The 23,466-nt window shown below is 35.0% G+C and overlaps 1 protein-coding gene across 1 annotated transcript in view; it reads right to left on the reverse strand.

Moving 5' to 3' along the window:
* Positions 1-15,978, reverse strand: part of LOC114649572 (netrin-B-like) — a 127,206-nt gene extending 111,228 nt beyond the window's left edge. The window contains exon 1 of the mRNA XM_028799064.2: positions 15,768-15,978. The gene's annotated coding sequence lies outside the window, so the exon portion shown is untranslated. The remainder of the gene's footprint in view (positions 1-15,767) is intronic.
* Positions 15,979-23,466: the final 7,488 nt, after the last annotated feature.

The following is a 23,466-nucleotide window of genomic DNA, read 5'->3' on the forward strand; positions in this document are numbered from 1 at the left end:
GGTGGGTATTTTTAGACACATGGCAAGAACCATTTCTAGATGGAGTGTCAGTCAACGGCTGGTCATGCACCTGTTAAAAACATTAATGAGGCCAATTTATTTTGTATATTTTCTGGTGTCAGACACTTTTAGCGTAATTTAATAATTTATGTTTAATTAACGTTTTTTAAATATATTAAACGTTTGCTTTTTACAGCATGTAAAAAATTTGCTTTATTAACAATACAATGGTGATTATGATGATGTTGATGATGATGATGATTACTATCATTATTGTTGATATTACTGTTATCATTTAAGTTTGTTGCATTTTATGTGTGGTAAATATATATAGCATTCTGGAATTATTGTTTTAAGTATCATATATAAGAAAACTGTAAAGTCTCTATCGTGTGGTAGGTCAGTGGAGATGAGTGTTTTATTGAATTCTAGCAGAACGTTTGTTTTTTTTAATTCAGCATTGTGAAGGGAGGCCGGGGGAACTACAGGGTCAAGGTGGGAGCGGACTCTGAACCGGGCGCCAGTCCATCACAGGTCGTACTGAAACGCGCGCTTTAAGAACTGCATCGCGTAAGTGTCACATGCAGCAGAAACGGCACCTGTTTCATTTTAAGTTCGACTGATGGTGTCAATCATTTCCATTCAATATCACTCTTTGTGTCTGTATTCAAGTGGTTCGAGAAGTCTCCGTGTGCAAAAGATTGAACCGTGAAACAAATTTTAGCACATGGTAGTAGTAGTTATTCAAGACTTATCTCAATCTAAGAGGAAAGTCCCAGTCATAGTGCTCTCTTTTACGCTAAACCATTACTCACTGGAAAACATTTTTTTCCTCTTCTCCGTTGCCATAAAACATAAATAGCATAATATTCTTGGGCATCATAGTAGGCCTATGTTGTTTTGTGGTTTCCCTTAATTACACCATACTGTAATTTTTCAATTGGACGTTCACTAACAACAACAACAACAACAACAACAACAACAACAACAACAACAATAATAATAATAATAATAATAATAATAATGTGAACAGTCAAGTTTAAAAATAAATAAAAAGGATGGATGGAAAAATCTGTCTATGACAGCCTAGGCTAAGTCATTCCGAAAAATGGGGTGAAATGAAATGAGAGACAATGATAATAATAATTTAAAAAATACAAAATCAGTGGCATCCAACGTAGTTGTAGTAGGATGAGTAGTTGTCACATGAACGTAAAGTAAAACAAAAACATCTCCTAAAACTCTAAGATTTTATTTTCTCAGTCTAATATAAACATCCCAGTCACCCTTCCGTTTTCAAGTACCATAACTCTTCATTCAAAATAATTAGCATAAAGTAAAATTCTGCTTTAGGTTTAAGAGAGATTTCCAAGCTGTCATGTTTTTCGTTCCACTTAGACTTCTAAATCCCTTTGTTTGAAATGCATTACAAGCCATATGAGTGAGATTTTCCATGTCCTCTATATTTTAACATTCCTCGTCATGGAATCACAAAAATGCAGGAATCTTGAGCACTGCACTTGGACTGCAAAATATTTTCAATCGTGTTAAGTAAAAAAGAAGGCAATTCGGCTCAATCACGAAAACAAAACAAACAAAGAAAAGGAAAAAAGGAAAGGAAAACAAACGTGGACAGTGGAAATGTAATAATAATAATTATTGTTATTATTATCATCATCATCATTATTAATGTTGTTGTTGCTGCTGCTGCAGCTGAGTTATTTGCTGTTGTTATAACTCATGGGCCAGTTATCAAATTGCTTGATGATTTATTTGTGTTGCGTCTATATTTAATTTAATAGGAATATTTTAAAACTCTGCTGGATAACGTTGTAACTCTATTTCAGTCAAAGGCCCTGGTCTTAAAAATTAAAGTGATTTGAAGAAAAGAAATGTCTAATTCTTACTTAAAATTATTTTATTTAAATACACATTTTTCTTCACGCTGTTCGTTAATAATAATAATAATAATAATAATAATAATAATAATAATAATAATAAGAAGAAGAAGAAGAAGAAGAAGAAGAAGAAGAAGAAGAAGAAGAAGAAGAAGAAGAAGAATTATTATCACAAGAATTTGAGAAGGAGTGGCCTTGCTCGTTAAACACGCTCCTATGTGTCTCAGCGTTCATGATTGCATCACAGCGTAAGGGATCAAACCTTAAACGAGACTCAGTACAATAAATGAAGAAGAAGAAGAAGCTTTATTTCTACATCACATTTAAGCTCGAAGCGTGGGGAGCAATCTGTACATATACTCATCCATCAAAGAAAAAAGGCCATGGCCATAGAGGAAACTCACATGTGCATAAACGACTGCCGAAGAAAATTAGTGTGTATGTTTCCTGAATCCATCCATCCACTGTTTCTGTAACTTAAAATGTAAATAACTATATTGAAAAAGATTACACTGAACGGGATAAATACGACGGGGCGGCGCAGTGGCGCAGTGGGTAGCGCTGCTGCCTCGCAGTTGAGAGACCTGGGTTCGCTTCCCGGGTCCTCCCTGCGTGGAGTTTGCATGTTCTTCCCGTGTCTGCAAAGACATGCAGGTTAGGTGGATTGGCGATTCTAAATTGGCCCTAGAGTGTTTGTGTGTGTCCAGCGGAGGGTTGGCACCCTGCCCGGGATTGGTTCCTGCCTTGTGCCCTGGGATTGGCTCCAGCAGACCCCCGTGACCCTGTGTTCGGATTCAGCGGGTTGGAAATTGGATGGATGGGTAAATACGACATGCGCGCACTAACGGCCACATTCACGCGAAGATATTGTCTTTCACTTGCCAGTACTGTAGTTTTTTTATTTCAGCACATTCAATTTGAATTAATTAAACTGAATTATTATTTCGGCATTGCACTTGGATAAGATTTGGTTAATATAGGGGTATTTAATTGAACTTCACTGCCACTTAAGAGCACTGTCAAAAATCAATTGAATTGAACCGACTATCTAGTCGAAAAAAAAAATCTAATTTAACGAAGGTATTGTGTGTAGAAGCTGTAGTTCTGGATTTTAAACGTCAAGGTTCAATCCTCCTCTGTAACTCATTGTGTAACTTTAAATCGCTTAAGCTGCCAGTCTTTACAGTTATTTAATATAAGGAATTGTAAAGAGCATTTCACTACAGTAATGAAAGGAAAGCAAAATTTGTCAAAAAAATATATGGGTACTTTTTATGTATGTGTATAGAGAGAAAGACTTGTTATTTCTGATGTTAAATAACATTTCGTGCTTAGTGTTAGCAATATATGTTGTAACGTACCCTATTACATTAAAACAATTTAAGAAGAACGGGCCATTCAGCCAATTCGCCTTTTATTTCATTATTATTGTTTTTTTAATATTACCGAGTCGAATTTAGAAATTCTGAAGTCCTTACTCTCTAACAAAATGCTTTGTAATTTATTCCATGTGAAGGTTCTCATCATGAAGAAAAACTCCAATGTTTGTACGAAGCGAGTTCACATGTCCTCGTGTCCTTGTTAAAGAACTTAATGTAAATTAATAACAAGCATCCGCCATACTAATTCTCTTCATAATGTGTTACGTCATTTCACATCTTAATCTACTTTTGCTTAAACTGTAAAAGTTGATCTCCTTTACATTTTCTTCATTGCACAAGCGTCACAGTTTATACTCTTCCTTTTTTTTACACGATATGTATAAAAATGGAGGGATAAGGGGTTGGGGGGTTTGATATGTAATCATCATTATACGTTAATATGTGGGCGGTGCACTCTTAAAATTACTGGTTGTTTAATGGCACTTTACAGAGTTTTTCTCGTTGTTATGACAAAGATACATTCCGTGAATGGTTCTTTTTGCAGGAAGTTGGTTCTTTAGGCTTTGAAAATGTTCCTAACATGGGGTTAAAACAGAAATTTTTACTGTTTAGTTGGCATTAAGATTCAACGGATCAAGAAAAACTGAGCTTAGCCTGTGTGATTTTGAGCATCCCTTTTAATTTCACGAACTCATTGGTGTTTATAACAAATCAATTATACGTGGTTATTTATGGACCTTGTATTGTTTCTAAATAAGCAAAAGAATCTTTCTGGAACCTTCATGTGGGTGGTTCTTCTGGGAACATAACATAGCTCCTCGATGGCATTGCTCTGGAGAAGGACTCTGGCACTTTTTGTACAGTCGGCCAGTGCTGCTACAGCACGGAGGCCGGGGTTCACGCCCCGGGTCTTTCCTGAGTGGAGTTTGCATGTTCTCCCGAGTGGGATTCCTCCCACAGACCAAATATGTGCAGGTCATGAATGGATCGGCGATGCTAAACTGGCCCCGATGTGGGTGTGTCTGTTTTTACCCTGCGATGGACTGGCGCACTTGTGTTGCTTTGTGCCTGAGGATTTGTGAGTTAGGCTCCAGGTCCTCCGAGAACCTCCTCGGAATGAAATGGGTTTAGGGGATGGATAAATGGATGAACATTTTAGTATATGCTAGGGCAGGGGTCCTCGATCACAGTCCTGGAGGGCCGCAGTGGCTGCATGTTTTTGCTCCAACCCAACTGCTTAATAAGAAGCACTTACTGCTCAAGTAACACTTCTGTTTCACTTTAGTTGTCTCGCTCATTAAGATTTTGAACTCTTATTGCTTATTGTAGTCTTAAACAGCCGTATTCTTGGTGATTTAATTGCTCCTAATTAGCAATAACATGCAAATGACCAAACAGACCACCATTTATCCATTTAGCTTGTTACCATTTACACTTGTGTGTAATCATGCTCTATTGGGTTAAATTAAATACTTGGAAGGAAATTGAAGAGGAAAAAGTGAAGGAATAAGAATTACTCATCCATTTTAGCCTTCAAATCATTTAGATGATATCCTTAGAAAGGGAAAGAAAATACAGGATATAAGAATTACCTGACATAACAGAGTTAAAGCACTAACAAGCCATGAAATTAAACTATTGGCAAGAATTGCTTTCTAATTAAGCAACCAGGTATGAACAAAAACCTGTCGCCACTGCGGCCCTCCAGGACTGTGATTGAGGACCCCTGTGCTAGGGTGTAGAGAACACGGTTTCGTATATCTCGAATTACTGGTAGAGAAAAAAATGATGCGAATAGAAGTTTAATTAATTTTACACAGCCTTTTAACTTCTTAACATGTTGGATTGGTGGAACAGTGCGTTTTAAATTATTCCTTTCCATTTAGACTATTATGACTATATTGTTTTGCGTCCTTCCGTCGTTATACGTTTTAGTGCCATTCTTTGCGGTTTTTCAGGTATTTCTGTCTACCCACTGGGCACTCCTGTGACTCAGCCATGTCGTGTCAATCAATGTGTATCTTCAGCTCATAAGATGGTGAGACTACACACGTTTTCTCGCAATGTAGCTTGTCTATAGGGTTTATAGAAAATAACTGAACTTCTAGCATCATGCGGTATTAAAACCCACTCCTTACCCCGGCAGTACCAAGCTCAAGGCAGTAATGGTCCATGGTCGTCTATTCCCGGACATATACGCAAATTCTTAACGGATCCTGATGGGACGTTAGCTGTGAGCCGTCAATACAAACCACTCCACTGTATCAATCACTATACAATTCCAACGAATTTATACCATATAAGGGGTGGACATGTTTGTTCAGGTTTTTCTAACAATCCTTCTGTAAAATATTGAATAAGATGATTCGATTACAGACGAACGTTTCAGGCCGCAAAAAAAACGTGTTTTAGCCTGATGCTGCTGAACTGCAGCGTCGGGTCGTAAGCTCAACTCCACAACTGGACCGAGCCGAGGCGCGACCGTCACATCACTACCTATACGTCTTTATTATTAAATGATTTAAGAGCAGAATTTAAGTGCCGTCAAACAGACAGAAGACAGATGACTATGACTATCTTTCAACTCTCTTTACAAGATATTCATTCAACTTTCCTGTTGGCTGCTAAATAATAATATGGAGAAGGGAAGGAGATTAACTGTCTATTAATATAAAAGTAAAGCTACTTCTTCACACTGGAAAATAAGCAATTGATACTGAGATGGAGGCCGCACTGGTTTAAAGTTCGTCTCGTGGTTGAAGAGTTTCTGAACACCGAAATTCCCTAAATGCAGGAGTCTGCAGAGATTACAGAATCTGTATAGTTAAAGCAAGTAAGTTAAGGTTATGTGTCCTCATTTCATTGTCGTATGGCTAGTTTTATATTTTGATTTTTTGTCTTCTTTCCCGATGTCAACTGACCTAAAGGACAGATAGTGTTGCTTTCCATTTATGTTTATCAGTTTCAAACTGTGTCCCGTGTGTTAACGCAACTCAGTATGTTTAAGTGTGCTGATTCTAATTTTAAAATTCTACCATAGTAATATGTAAGCTGTATAGTTGCATTTAACCTGAAACATGTCACCTTCCCGCAGTCAATGAACAGCACTATACAAAAAATCGGGAGTGGTCTCCCCTAGACTTTCTCGAATACTCAAATATTGGGATGGATATTTGAGGAGTAAACCGCAAGACAATGATTATATTTTTATATTAAAGAACCATCAACAACAAATCAATTGAAATCAATAATATATTGAACAATTATTATAAAAGTAAAGGTGAATGAATCAGACTCTGCAGCTGCATAAATAAAAGGTAAAGTACCACTTGAGGTTAACGGAAATAGCTCAAAAGTTGATAGAAATCTACGTTTTTTACTTGTATACAAAATATGGTTGACCTAAGTGAAAGCGTACTCAAGTTATCGTGTTCACACACTCACACACACACAAACACACACACAGACATAATTCCAAAAATGGTATTTTCAGACTCAGGTCGGTCTAAAACGTAGAGATTCATCAAAATTAAGAAACTGAATTTTTGGAGGATTCCAATACTTTCCCTATATTCTTCGTATACGAGAAAGTCAGGGAGGTCTAAAATGTCCAGATTCATCAACATCTCGACATTGGATTTTTTGGACGATTTCAATACTTCGTATAAAAGAAAGTAAAATGGACCGAATTGACTATTGCGGTTTAATCTTTCATTGGGAAAGTTGGGGAAATTGAGAGAGAAAGGACCTTTTTAAGCACTTCAGGATTCAGAACAGAATAAAATGTCGAGACACTAGCTCAAAGAATAAATAAATATAATAAATTATACAGAAAAAACAAGCAGTGCGTACATGTTACACATTAAATATAACTGGCTGTCACCATGTGAATTTCCCATTGGGATTAATAAAGTATCTATCTATCTATCTATCTATCTATCTATCTATCTATCTATCTATCTATCTATCTATCTATCTATCTATCTATCTATCTATCTATCTATCTATCTATCTATCTATCTATCTATCTATCTATCTATCTATCTATACGGCGTGTGCCCATTGTATGGCGTCTTGTCTTGTTTTGCCTCTGATGCTGCCAAGATTGGCTCCATTTACGAACGGCTAAGTTTTTAAATAAGTGAGTTGAGAGATTAAAAAGGACAAAGGCATGGATCGATAGATGAACTGTGACAGTTGGTTATACTCTTTGGACCGATGGGGTGTGATGGTATGAGCACGATCGACAGCTGCGTGACACAGGTGGGGGTTTGAAACCAGAAGATGAGGTTAAATATATAACTCCAAATTACGAACCCCTTGATTTTTGTCCCTTTAATATTAGTAAGGAAGTTTATATCAATTAATGAATAGATATTGAAAATAATAAATTACAATCTTTCAATTTTTTTAACCCTTGACTTAAAAAGTTTTCGTCAAGGAGTTGAGTGAACATCACTTATCAATGAACATACAGCCAAGGTTTAAGTATGTGGATATAATTTAAAATGTCGGAAACGGTTCATGCTGGTTATTTCTTTGTTTATATGCTCTGAATTACATTTGAAGACCAAGATTATTATGGAAAAACCGTGTTTAGAAAAATCCATATTTTAACAAGTTTCAGTTACACTTGTTTGCCCTCAACAATACATGAAGGTTTAAAACGAACCAGTGAAGCATGTGGCTCAAGGAAATATCCACAACAATTGAAACACAGAAAGTGTCAAAATTTGTTTTATATCTTGTACACTTTTAAAAATAAGAGTTCTTTAATGTCAGTTTCTGGTTCTTTACGGGGTTAGAACCGTTTCTTGTCAAAGAACCATTTTATTGGGTCAGGGACTTTGCATATGAAGTTAGTTATTTGTGCACTGAAACACTTCTTGATATGTAAAAAAGACGAAATCTTTTAATGTTTCTACCTAGGAGGAAACTAAAAGAAAACCTGAACTTAGCCGGTGTTATTGTATGAAGCGGGAGTCCCTTTAAATCATGATTTCACAAATCCGTTACGATATAGTCATGGTTATTTATTGTATAAAGCCTGCTACAGATCTAAATATATAAAGGTTTTTTTCTGGAACCTTCATGGTGCTGGGTCTTTTGGTAACCAAAAATGGTTCTTCTATGGCATCGCTCAAGACGAACCTCTCTGATATCTTTATTTTTAAGCATTACTTTAATAAAGATTCCTTAATGAGACTTTCCTGTATTTGTGAGTTATCCTATTCCTTTAATAAAACTAACTAACTAACTAACTAACTAACTAACTAACTAACTAACTAACTAACTAACTAACTAACTAACTAACTCGATAGACAGACTAATTAATTCCGCGAATGACTCTTTCTATATTTATTTTTTGGGGGGTTTGCAAATATTCTTAATATTTTGAAAAATCAGAAACTTTTAAAGTGTAGCATGTTATAGAGTACTAGCAGATCAAGAAAACCCGAACTTACTTTATGTTATTGTATGTATGCAGCAACAGTCCTTTTTAAAATCAGGAACTCATTGGGTTGTCATCTGTTCGTGGTTAGGTGAACCTGTTTGTTAACTGATCTAAATGAATATAGATTCCTTCCGGAGCCTTCACATGGATGATTCTTTTGGAAGTCAAAACCGGTTTCTTTTATGGCATCGATCTCGAGAACCTCTTTGGCACCCTTATTTTAAATAAGAGACACTTTAAAGGTATCAGGATTTATTATTTATTTATTTATTTTCCGTCGAAGTGTGTACGTAGTACGTCTGATGCGCTATGTTATAATGATAACACAACCTTCTCCAATCCAGTTAATGAAATTGAGGGGTCGGAGCCTATGTCGGCAGCACCAGACACAAGGCAGGAAATTCATCGCCGGTGTATCGCGAGTACAGATTGGAGGATGAAAACCGGAGTACCCAGAAGAAAATTCCCACGGAAAACTCCCACGGGGACTACCTGCAAACTGAAACCAGACAACTGTTGTACATATAGGATGAAAATCCATGAGATGGAAGTGCTGCTCACTTCACCATCCTACCTGAAGAAAGCCCAAGCTATGAACGACCTACAAACAATACATTTGATTGGTATCGTTGAGACTTTAATTTCACATATCATATCTAATTTGATCACGGAGTTTTCATATTATTTAAACGCTATTTAAACATTATTTTAAACTCTGACTTCATGATACAACGATTTTTTTCTGATTGTGAGGTGACATTTGAGTAATTGCAATAATAAAGGCAGTATTCAGATCTTGCATTCATTCATTCATGTATGTTTATGACTTACAAATTAAATAGTTCAGTTCGTTAATGCTTCAGGCAAATACAGTATTTCATTCGCATCTGCTGTTGAACAGGAAACATTAAAGTAAGTAAGTAAGTGAAAAAGGAATTCTATATACGTGAATAAGAAAATGGATCGAGCCATGGTAGACGCAAGAAATAAGATGAACAAGAATTTATGAAGTAATTAAAAGAAAATTCTTTAACGTGGTTTAATAATAATAATAATAATAATATTAATAATAATAATAAAATTCAATAGCCATCATACAATTAAAATACTGTAAAGTACACATTCTTAAAACAGTACTGTTAAAATAACAAATAATACAGGCGCATTGAAGAAATGTTGCTTTAGTTTTTGTTCTTAGTTACAACACAATTAAATTACTCCAGTCTATTCCGTTTTTACAATCATAACATAAAACATAACATAAATCAGTTTACCTGAATTTAAGGTTACGGCGGTCAATAGTTTAGTGTGTTTAAAGCCTCCAGACTCACGTCTTTGTGAAAGTGGACATAAAACCGAAGTAGCTGAGGAAAACCCATCGCAACACGGGGAGAACATTACAGCTCAGTTAACCATTGTACAGGGGGATTCGAGTTTACGATGCTGGATGCGTGACTCATAAGCCATCTCAGGAATAGAATCATTTTCGAGAAAACTTAAGATTTATTTTCTAAACGTTTAAAATCAATACGTCACGTATGAATGCTGCAGAAGTGCAGGATGAGCGTTTTTAATAATAATAATTCATTACATTTATATAGCGCTTTTCTCAGTACTCAGTACTCTTTTAGTAAACTGCGAAGCGCGGGCTCTACGTATTTGGTCATCTTTTAATTAAAAATCGATTGCGATAATCAGAAAGTTATCCAGCTACCATTTCATATGAAACTTGGTTAGGAAAACGATTTATAAAACGGAAATCTTTAATGTATACTAGGCTACCTATAGAAGAATGCAACAGATCAGGAAACCTGAACTTAACTCGTGCTACTGTGCCATAGCCATCTCTTTAAAATGATGAACGCATTGATACTTCACAAATCTGTTCCCAACTACCTATGGCTATTTATGGAGCCTGTTACGGATCTAAATAAAGTTTTTTTTTTCTTGAACATTATTATTATTATTATTATTATTATTATTATTATTATTATTATTATTATTATTATTATTATTATCATCATAACGTATTAGGTAAAATACATCTAACAACATAAACTCGTTCACTGTTGGGCTTGCATAATTTAATTTAAGTTTTACTAGTTATTGTTAGGTTTTGATCGTTTTCGAATTATTTGTAGGAATACAAATTGTATAAATGGTTTGGATGAAATTATGTTTACACAACGTTACATAAGGAAGGAAGAATGGTCTTTCTGTTATCATCACAGTGTCCCATGGCTTAACTTTTGTAATGATTTCTCTTATTCTTGATGTCATCTTTATTACTATGTGATGCATTGTAATAAGCAAGAGTTTAAGAAGATCTGCAACAATTACTGTAAATCTTATTGAATTTAATGACAAAAAATAACCGACAGCAAAAACTGGAGATCAACTCTAATAATAATATATGTACAATATGTCTAGAAAATTTTCAAGCAATTACCTTCTTCTTCCTTCAATTAAAATTCGTCAAAATCAAACGTTTTATTTTTCCGACTATCATGAAATATTGTTTTCAACAGATATAGCTTATTTGGTCGCATACTGTATATTATAAATTCTGTTTAGCATATTGTTATTGTGATATAAATACTATTCACGTTAATATTATTATCTTTATCATTATAATAGCATTATGGATTTGACAAATACGGTACCCTACATGAGATAAAAAATCTTTTAAAAGTCAGACAATACATAAATGCATAAACCAAAAATAAGTAATAAACTAATACATAATGTTGTAAAATAGCTTTTGTTGACTATATTAAATACTTGCACAACGTTTTCTTTCATTAAGACTGCCCTCTCCTAAAATGTATATTAAAGTATTGCTGCTATATTGCTTTTTTAGTTTTGTTCCGGAATCTAGTTCTTTTTTTCATTGATTAATTGACTGATTTTACACGTTTCCAAACTTCCCGTTAAATTTACTCACCGATGTACTCTCTCCCTTCCGAACCCCCGATCACACTGTGACAATACTGTTATTTATACAGCGTATATATTTAGGGCGGCTGGGGAAGATACGTTTTTAAAGTTTAAGAGCTGATTTCACTACACTTGCAGGCAGTTAAAGTGACAGCACGGTGGCACCTGCATTGCGAGCACGTGTCTATAAACAGAATTATTTTAAAAATAAAACACTGACGTCTATCATTAGAATGTGTTTTCAAATTAGTTCTACGGAACCTTTTTACATTCTCATCTTTTATTGATTTCATTTACGAGTTTCACAGAGTAGTACTGAAACCCTGTTAAACGAGCCACAAAGAAATGTATTTCGAAAAAAATAATAACAGACATTTAACACTACAATATATGTATCTATCAGCTGCACAAATACGATCATAAAATAAACATAATCAGCTTATTTTATTATTTTTCCAAATATATTTACATAAAAATATCCCATACTCAATTTAGTGAGTCACTCATTCTTGGAAGTGTTGACTCTGACACATGTGTATGTCACTCTACATTCAAGTTCAAGTTTACTTAAGCATATTCACAGTATAGTAATGAGCACAGATTAAAAGAGCGGTCGACGAGTATGTATGCTCTCTTGCTCTTTATCCATATATCATGCTTATAATTTAACTTGGCATCTTTCACTGCGACCGCTCCATATAGCATTTTATTGAAGAGACCTTCCTCGGAGCACAGCGGTAGGCCCTCTCCAAATGGTATCCATACGTTTGCAAAGGGCTATTAACTTCACACATTTCATTTCACTTCAGCAATGTGACTGTGAATTCTAAATGGTTGTTTCTTTTCGAAACAAATTACTTAACTGGAATATCACATTATTATTATTATTATTATTATTATTATTATTATTATTATTATTATTATTATTATTATTATTATTATTATCAGAATTTTAACAAGCCGTAGTAAACTAGCACATTTCCGTCAAACCAACACTCACAGTCAACATTTATGACAAATGCAGCAAAGGAGTTACAATTATTCATCTAACAACATCATAACAACAACCACATTATTATTATTATTATTATTAGTAGTAGTAGTAGTAGTAATAGTAGTAGTAGTGACTAAATAATGAAAAAGTATCTGTTAAAGGCGTAATGAATTATTGGAATAAAACCAGCATGAAAATTAATTAAAAAGGAATATTTCCCTATAAAAATTAACTGCCTTCAAAAAACCTGTTTATAAAGTCACTATCTCTATATTACCTAAATCCGCTTAATCCTATTTTAAGGTTACGGGGCGTCGTCTGCAAAGCCGTTACTTTTAATTACTGAAAAGTCATATAGCTCCCTTAGGAGCTATGAAAAATGCAGCTATGAGGAATAAAAGTAAAAATAATAAAATCCAATACATTACCAAGAGAATCTTTGCCAAGTTTTTTTGACATCTGGTATATTTGTAATGGACATAAATGGATGAAAAATTGTTTGTCTGAGTCAGTGAAAATTTGGACAGCCGCTAATAACGTCTAAGCAATTCATCATCCTCATCACTTGATTGCAGATAAAATTAGGAAGATTGCGCATGGCAGGGATCAGCGCAATACATATCGGTCAATGTTTTATGAACATTGTGGTTAACTCAGAAATAAAAATAGATGTGAAAGGTGATAGATAGATAGATAGATAGATAGATAGATAGATAGATAGATAGATAGATAGATAGATAGATAGATAGATAGATAGATGTGAAAGTTACAATATGATAGATAGATAGATAGATAGATAGATAGATAGATAGATAGATAGATAGATAGATAGATAGATAGATAGATAGATAGATAGATAGATAGATGTGAAAGGTACAATATAATAGATAGATAGATAGATAGATAGATAGATAGATAGATAGATAGATAGATAGATAGATAGATAGATAGATAGATAGATAGATAGATAGATAGATAGATGTGAAAGGTACTATATAATAGATAGATAGATAGATAGATAGATAGATAGATAGATAGATAGATAGATAGATAGATAGATAGATAGATAGATAGATAGATAGATAGATAGATCCAAATAGGGTTGGATTGTGCCTTGTGTGCAGCCCCTCTGAATTTGGATTTATCAGGTTAAATATTTGAATAGTCAATTTTTAAAACTGCCGAATTTACCAGAATTAAAAATAATAATAATATAACGAAGGATTTTCTCCGTTTCTTATTAATGCATTATCACTTACCAGCAACGTGTTTTCTTTTATTTCAGGGAACACATGCGTTCTGTCTCACACTTAAGCCAAATAAACAATAAGCAAGAAAATCTTTGACAATGAGCATATAATAAAGCTTTGTCTGACGGGTTGTAAATTAGATAGATAGATAGATAGATAGATAGATAGATAGATAGATAGATAGATAGATAGATAGATAGATAGATAGATAGATAGATAGATAGATAGATAGATAGATAGATAGATAGATATTAAATCAGTGGTATTGAATACCGGTCTGCTTGTGTGTATGGATGTATTCGTTTCTGTAGCTGATTTGAACTCAGTGGAGAGTGCCATATGAAATTGAACTGAATTAAACTGAATAACGGAGAAGTTTTTAATTAATAAATACGTGTGCTTGGTCGAAAAATCGCGAGTAGCCTCCGGTCACTGCGAGGTTTTGGACACAAGGCAGGAAGCAATCTAAAACGGGGTAGCAATTCACCTTAGATATTCTTCTTCTTCTTCTTCTTCTTCTTCTTCTTCTTCTTCTTCTTCTTCTTCTTCTTCTTATTATTATTATTATTATTATTATTATTATTATTATTATTATCATTATCATCATCATCATCATCATCATTAGTGTTATTATTTTTTTAAGACTGATATTGTACTGAATTTAGACGTACAAGATGGGGCACGATTGATTATTTTAAATACAACGCTGTAAATAATTTCTGAATATTCAATGTGTCTTTCCTTTGCTGAACAATGTATTAAAAAAATTGGCCAGTTATACCGAAACTGCAACAAATGGGTTCTTCTAAATGTTGGACCATTTACAGTTCCCAAAAGAATCATCCAGATAAAGGGTTTTGAAAGTGTTTTATTCAGATCTTTAGCAGTCTCCATAAATGAGTAATACTAAATAATAACAGTTTTGTAAAATGCCAAAAGGTTCCTGAATTTAAACGCACTCTGATTAGCCTTCTATAATTAAAATATTTCATTTTTTCCCATTTGTTACAAACTTTTTCAAAACCAAAAGAATCAATTTCATCAGCGAGGAACACTTTGAAGAATAAAACGGCTATTTGTCAAGGAATAAAATAACAAGAAACCTCACAAACCAATTAAATGCCAACAATAATTTTAAAGAGTGTACGATGTAGTAAAACAATCAAACATATTATTATAAAAACATATTAAAAATAAATGCATGCTCTTACTGTTGGCCATATTGAGAAACACTTCCCCGTAAACCATTAATTACTGTGCTACTTCTTATTCCGATGTACGTATAATCAGCACGAAGGTGCACTGCAGGTCATAGTTCATATTTCACTGCAATGACAAACTGTTATTGCGATAATCCTAAAAGTATATGAGGACTGTGTAGCACGTACACGTACATAATATGGCTCCTGTCACAAATATCGGGATCATGAAGCTCACCACAAGACAAGCAAGTGCATTCAAAAACACAAGAAAAACACTGGGAACCTGTACAGCTCTTCAATACTGTCGATGGTCAGCACGGCACACCGAGCATCAGCAGTATAGATACCAATGAGAACGATTTTAAAGATGTAAATGCATTCCACGTTACTGGAAATATCTGTTGAACAGTTTTGCATTTTTTTTTATTGTTGGCCAGTCTGCTCGAGACTTGCTTCATAAAACCACCTTTCAGGCTGACAACTAGATTTTATTTACTGTTAAACTCATATATGTACCGCTATTTCCAATCACGAGAATCTCCGACCGGTCTTTGTTTCACTTTGTCTCGCGTCGACTAGAAATGTGTGGAAACCTTTTGGTTACAATAAGCCTTAAACTTAAATGGAAGAAACTCGAGTACACGCTTACCTCACCGAGAAGATAGGCATTCCATCGGCATACGTTTCTCTCTCTTATCCCCAAACTTTAAAACCTCTGAAAACTCTCGCTACCCCTTTCGGGGGTCCGCCGAGAGCGCCCAACCAGAATAGCCGTACGTATAGATACCGGTGATCTTCGGCCCCTGACGTAATAAATCAGCATGTCCTAAATTTGGCACTCCCACTTGGCTCTTCTCTTAGTCCTGACACAATTAAATACGCTTCAGTGTGTCGGTGGTTTAAAGCGAAAAACAAATTAGTTTGACGGTAAAACATTGGTGGATTTTGGTTATGTATTCTGTCATTTCTTTAATATTTAATTTCACTCGTTTTATTTTTGGTTGTCTATTAAACTCTCCAAAATACAAAAGATCAAATCAGGTATTCTGCAAATACAGCGCAAGTTCAAATCTTGTAAGTCGTGTTGATTAAGTTTATTTTAAATGAATAAATTAGAAAAATATTTTTGACAAGATCACGCCATTTTCGAAATTTGTTTGTTAACTGAGGGCAGAAAAATTGAAAATTATACACCATACAGTATATTAAAATTTTCACTATTGTAACTGGCAGATTACTTTTTTAGAAGAAGACACGTCATATTTAGATGCGGTAAGTTTGCTAATTTAGATAAATTTGTTAAGATATGTGACTTATTGCCAACACACACTCACGCACCTTACGCTGTAATTATTTTATACATTTTCGTTAACTGACCATTGAGAGAGAAAGTGAGAACTTCTTCCCATGAGTAGCCATTTGCTGTGGTGTAGCTTGTTAATTAAAAGCTCAGTGGTCAGTGTATTTGTTGAGGGACCTCCTGGGGTCAGTGTAAAGGGAACTCTGGTTTAAACAACTCACCCTTTCATTAATATAAAACCGAAGAAGTTATTTTTAGCACAGACATATTTAAGAAATTGATTACCTGATTGTTTTGAACTTTGCAAATTAACTGAAGGCAATACAGTACAATCTTCGCAGCAATTAAAATTCTAGCAATTTTAACATTAGTTTTTCTTTGTTGTTACGTTAATTAATTTAAATCCACCACAAATATATTTTTTCTATTATCAGATCATTCATATATACACAAAGTTTTCTCCATATTTTTAGTAACTTTTGTTTTACTTTATCAACTATATCACCTTATTGGTACCTACAAATCACAACATTTCAAAACTATTCTAATCCAAATACTGTTGAACTGTGCTGAATATTGTATTACCAAAAATGGCATATTAGTACAAATTGGAAATTTGTCATTCATCAGCTTATGCTGAGGATGATTATCAACATGGTACTTTATAATCATTTAAAAAGGACCAGTGAAATTTTAAAAACAATTTACTTAATGAGTGATCCCAATTTCACATAATAAATCTAATATTATATTGAGTATCTGAAAATCTTACTATGTTATTTTCAATCTCACCTAGCTGAATATCCATCCATCCATCCATTTTCCAACCCACTGAATCTGAACACAGGGTCACTGGGATCTGCAGGAACCAATCCCGGGCAAGGCGCCAACCCACCGTAGGACACACACACCCACACCCACATACCAAGCACACACCTCGGCAAATTTAGAATCACCAATCCACCTAACCTGCATGTCTTTGGACTGTGGGAGGAAACCCACGCAGACACGGGGAGAACATGCAAACTCCACGGAGGGAGGACCAGGGAAGCGAACCTGGGTCTCCAAACTGCGAGGCAGCAGTGATACCACTGCACCAATATCCAATATCTAAATTTGAAAATTCATTTGAATATTGAATTGTTTAAAGAAGATGTATCTGCTGAATAACATATAGACTCTGAGAAATTGAATATTTTCACTTGATCAAAAGTAATTTTGCATAACTATTATTATTATTATTATTAAGAAAGAAAGAAAGAAAGAAAGAAAGAAAGAAAGAAAGAAAGACGCAGATGTTTCCTATAGATTTGAACTAAGCTGATACAGTGAGTAGATAATGGAACTGATGTTTGTAAAATTTAGTAATAATCTTTGTAAATTAAACTTGTAATATTAAAAGCAATTAAATTGTAACATGAAATGAAAATATTGGCATCATCACATAGCTAACCTGTATATATAATATATTATATATTATGCATATTATTGTGAATTTCCCCTTGGGATTAATAAAGTATCTATCTATCTATCTATCTATCTATCTATCTATCTATCTATCTATCTATCTATCTATCTATCTATCTATCTATCTATCTATCTATCTATCTATCTATCTATCTATCATTTGAAAAGAATAATATTGTATAAAATTAAATCGGTCTTATCCAACAAATGTTTTCAAAGTCAAACTAGAAAAAAAAGAAAAGAAAAAAGAAATGTCAAACATTTAAAAAAAGAAAGCAGGAACAAAAAAAAAAAAGACAAATTCTAGGAAAACAGAATCCAACTGACACCCAAAGGCACACACTTATATTGTTAAATAATCAATGCAGGTAAGAAAAAGAAACCTGGAAAAGAAGAAGAAAAAAAACCCAACTCAATTTAATCTTAACCACATTCTAGAAACATTCACACAGGCCTTTGATTGTCACAACTGATGTTATTGAAAATAATCATCTACATATTCTGCATCATCCTCATTAGTAAAATCAAAATTAGAAAATAATGGTTACATCTTCCTGCGGTGGGTTGGCACCCTGCCCAGGATTGTTTCCTGCCTTGTGCCCTGTGTTAGCTGGGATTGGCTCCAGCAGACCCCCGTGACCCTGTGTTTGGATTCAGCGGGTTGGAAAATGGATGGATGGATGGATGGTTACATCTTTGTTGCATTGTTTAGTTGTACCATTAAACCCAATTTTATTTTTTTATGAATGAGACATTAAAAATACAATCTTAAAAATAACTGTTCTGTAAAGGTACTTTACTGGATTGTGAATATTTCTATTCTATTGCTTGACAAAGAGCCACTTATTTCTATGAAGTTATTTTGCATATATAATTTGTTCTTTGGGCTTTGAAAAGGTTCCTAATATGTGGACATAACAGAAATCCTTAATGTATGTTAACCTAGTAGAGTACAAACAGATTAAGAAAAGCAGAATTTAGTCTCTGTTACTGTATGTTTTTAAAATCATACGCCATTTGGAATTCCACATCTGTTATCATATATTGGTGATTATTTAAGGAGCCTGTTATATATCTAAATAAATAACAGTCCTTTCTGGGTTTTGGCACCATGATGGTTTTAGGAACAAAATATGGTTCCCCTATGGTATTGTTCTGAAGAACAACTCTGACACCTTTACTTTTAAGAGTGTGGTTGCTCTTATGACTCAAGCATACTAAACAATCGTTTTATAACATGTGCATTTGAGGTTTTTGGTATTCATTGGGACAAGACTTTTACACAGACACAAAAGTAGGTTCTTTTGACCAGGAGATATTTTTGAAGAACCTTTAATTTCTTTTAAGTTATGTAGACAATGATTTGGGAGTGAAATTTAAGTCATATGTAAATGTTATAGGAAAACCAAATACACAGAACACATAGAGCTGTCTGACAAACATGCACTTCTTGAATGTGATACATATGGAATGATCTGCCTGCCAATGTAAGAGACGCTTCAGTCTCAGCTTTTAAATCCCGGCTGAAGACTCCTGATTTTAGTCAAGCATACCCTGACTAAAGGCAATGATTAGCTGTGAATACAGCATTTCTGTTTGTTAGTCATTTGTATAGAAATATAAGTAATATAATATTTATAAACCATTACTAACCCTTTGCTATTCTGTTTCTCTTCTCAGTGATCTGGATGTGGTGCCACTGCTCTACTGCTATGCTGCTCTCCTGAAAATGGAAAAGTCATCTTGGATAAAGCAGTTTTGGAATCATAGGGTGGAAAGATTCTCTCATCAGATTGGATGGCCAGCATAGACACCACTATAGAAAATTCAGGAACAGTGGGCGGCCAGATGGCCGAGGTCTCTAGGAATGCAACTTTATTTTTGACTTTCTCTTTAATAATTTAATCTTTGTATACCATTGTCAACTGACCATAGTTCATCAGTTAATTAATGGACAGATATTGTTGGTTTCATTTTATGTTCAATCACTTTCTACCTTGTTCTTTGTGTGTTTTAACAAAACTGCATTTATAATTGCACCAGTAAATACTTGAATAAATTACAGTGAATTAACTTAATATTTATATGTTAAAACAATGTACAATGTCGGGGCACTAGAAAAGCAAACAATTCACATGGAACCAATGACCACAATTCAACTGAGTAAATTCAGTTCTTCTTTTTTTTTACTTTCAGTGTGCCTCCTAGCATTTATAGAGTACATGTTAGTATCTTTAAATATAAAATTATGTGTCTGGTATAAACTTGAACAGGAACTCATGATGGATGCTATCTAAAAGATGAGTATATTCCACACACTGCTTGACAATGTTTCCCATGAAGAAAATCTAATCACTGGATGACCATCCTCGCTGAAGGCCTGCTTTCTTGCAGGCATTGATCAGTGGCTGTTTGTATTTGGCACAGAAGGATTGTACAAAAGATCTTGCCTGGCACAGAGAAAAGGGTGATGCCCCGTCAATCTGTGCATTCAGACTTCACAATGACACCTTTCTGCCAGTCCTCAGGGATAGTGTTAGCCTACTACCATGCATTATACAGATCCAAAAGCTTGGCTTCGACAATTGGGCCCCCAAATTTCAGGAGTTCTGATTTAATTTTATCCAGCCATCTACTTTCTGCATCTTGGTGGCCATTCAAACTTCTTCTAGTGTAATGTCGCAGTCTGTCACATCCAGCTCCTGTTGTGTTTCTTCCCAGTTAAAGTCATAGACGACTTCAACAATTGGGACCCCATATTTCAGGAGTTCCTCCTTAATTTTGTCCAGACCAACCGCATCCATCTCAACATTCTCATTTCTTCCACATCTAACTTTTTCTCCTGCACTCCCTTTTCTGCAAATGTCTGAGCTGCATATATCATTGCTTGTGTTTACCACTGTCTTAAAAGCCTTACCTTAAATCTTCATCTTGATTCTGCTATCTACACTCAATACTCCTGATACCTTCTTCCAATTGATCCAATAAAAAAGCACTCTGTGGGTTATCTCTTCATCCAGTTTTCCAGGCTCTCACTGATCCTAGATATTTAAATCTATCCACTCTTTTCAATAGCGTTCCCTGAAGTCTAACTTCTGAATCCTTATCATCATTATACCACATAATTTATATTCTGTCTTCTTTATATTTATATATCTTCAGTCTTCTATCTTCCAAAGCCCTTCTCCATTATTCCACTTCCCACCTGAAAATTGCCAAACAGCATTATTCTCTGGTATGATGAGACAAAAGTTGAACACCTTGTGCTGAGCTCCAAACACTATGTGTAGTGAAGAACAGGCACTGCTCCTCACCTGACTAATATCATTCCTGCGGTGAAACATGGTGGTGGCAGCATCATTCTATGGAAATGCTTCTCAGTGGCAGAAACAGGTAGACTGGTCAGAACTGAAGGAAGGATGAAGGCAGCTAAATACAGAGAGGTCCTTGAAGAAAACCTGCTCTATAGTACATGCCACCTTAGACTAGTGTGAAGGTTTGTCACTCAGTACAATAGTCACCTGAATCATACAGTTAAGATAATGCTGGAGTTGCTGTGAGACAAGTTTCTCACTGTCCTTGAGTACATGATTACTTTAAATGGTGCTGCTCCAATATTTGATCTGTGCTAGAAACTCAATTTATTCTCTATTTAGGTGCTGCAGCTCTCTTCTGCTTTTTCATTACAGGAATTAAGAAAGAGAAAAATGAGGAACACTAGAATGCTGCTGACTAAACAAAAGAACCACTAGTATGATTTGTATAAAAATCAGCTTAAATGGGGTTGGGAGTTGATTGAAGATGAACCCCACACAGGGTATTCAGTGGAGGTCTCTTCACAGGAAATGTGCCTAAAAAGTGGAGGCCATAATTATGGAAGATCATCATGTTAAGGTTAATGGTATAGCCCATGAACTAAGCATTTCAGCTGGCACAGTTTCCACAGTCATCCATACTCTTTTGATAATGTCGATGGTCAGTTTCCAAAGGGTTTCATGAATGCTGACATTGCATCAGAAAACATGTCACTAGGAAGTCAATCATGAGAGCTTAGACCTTCGTATTGTTGGATTGTTACTGAGGAGGGAGCATGGGTTCACCATCATGACCCTAAAACCAAACTAGAGTCAATGCAATGGAACCAGAAGGGGTCCCTGAACCCCAAAAAACTTTGTTTACAGTATTTGGCTGGAAAAGTCATGGCAACAGTTTTCTGGTATACAAAGGGTGTTCTGTTGTTGGAATTAAATACCACACAAGTTAACCATCACTGGAAAAACCTTTATTGTCACAATTAATTCATTACACGAGGCAATCAAATGTCATGGGAATCTGTCAGCAGGCATGTTACTGATTTAAGATAATGAACCGTCTCACAAATCAGTGGCATAGCTAGGGGCGGCACATTTTTGGGGGCAGCATTATTGGCCAGATGGCTCAGTACAATTCATGTGTAAGCAGCAGGGTTTGGAAAAATGATTTTTATCCACAAATGCTTCAAAAATAATTTTCAGACTGTCCTTCTGTGATGGCATCAGACAGAGCAGTTGAAATGTATGAGGCAATAACAAAAATAAACATAAACATTACACTGATAATAATTTCTAGGAAGATAAACAACAAATTTACAATTAATAATTTCATTTTGTTATCACCTATCACTTGTACACTACACTGGTTCTGGTTTTCACAGCGTAATTATAGTAAACTAATAATTAGAACCCTGCGGTGGGCTGGCGCCCTGCCCGGGGTTTGTTTCCTGCCTTGCACCCTGTGTTGGCTGAGATTGGCTCCAGCAGACCCCCCGTGGCCCTGTAGTTAGGATTTAGCAGGTTGGATAATGGATGAAGGATAATAATTAAAACATGGCTTATCAGGGCATCTATACTATATTCTTGACTAGCTGATGCTTATGAATAATTATATGTGAAAAATTATTGCTGTTTCTCTATATATGAAAAAATCTATGCAAAATGTATCTTAATTTTTCTCTATACGTCATTTTAATTTTCTATTTAAATAGGTTAACATATTCAGTTATGTTGGAGGGTGGCAAATTGAAGCACCACCCCGCCATGAGCGGCACAAACTCTAGCTACGCCACTGCCACAAATCCCAAAAACCGAAGGCTGCTATCAAAGAACGTGGCTTCATAGAGCTTAAGCATTCACAGTTATGGTCCAGACCTGCCCTCAGTGATTATTATCTTTTTTGAAACCTGAAGAAATACCTAAGTCAATGGCGATTTTCTGATGATAACAAAATTAAGGAGGCCCTAATGGGTGTGCTGGAGGACCAAGATGAATCCTTCTATTTTGAAGGAATTAAATTACTGGAGGCAAAGTGGACCAAGCGTATTGACGTCAAGCGGGATTACGATTAAAAGCAATGAGGTAAGTCTGTCAGTCAGATTTTATTGTCATAGTCGGGTAGATAAGTTATTGAACACCAGGTACATTTTCGGAGAGAACTCATTATTTCTGAAGTATTTCTCTGGACATTTAGAGCTCCTTTTCTTGGCTCTAGCAGCCTTTTTAGAATACGTTGCAATTAAATTTGCACATTGTGACATATTACCAAT

Source organism: Erpetoichthys calabaricus, chromosome 3 (assembly GCF_900747795.2).
Source record: "Erpetoichthys calabaricus chromosome 3, fErpCal1.3, whole genome shotgun sequence".
Taxonomy (NCBI): domain Eukaryota; kingdom Metazoa; phylum Chordata; class Cladistia; order Polypteriformes; family Polypteridae; genus Erpetoichthys; species Erpetoichthys calabaricus.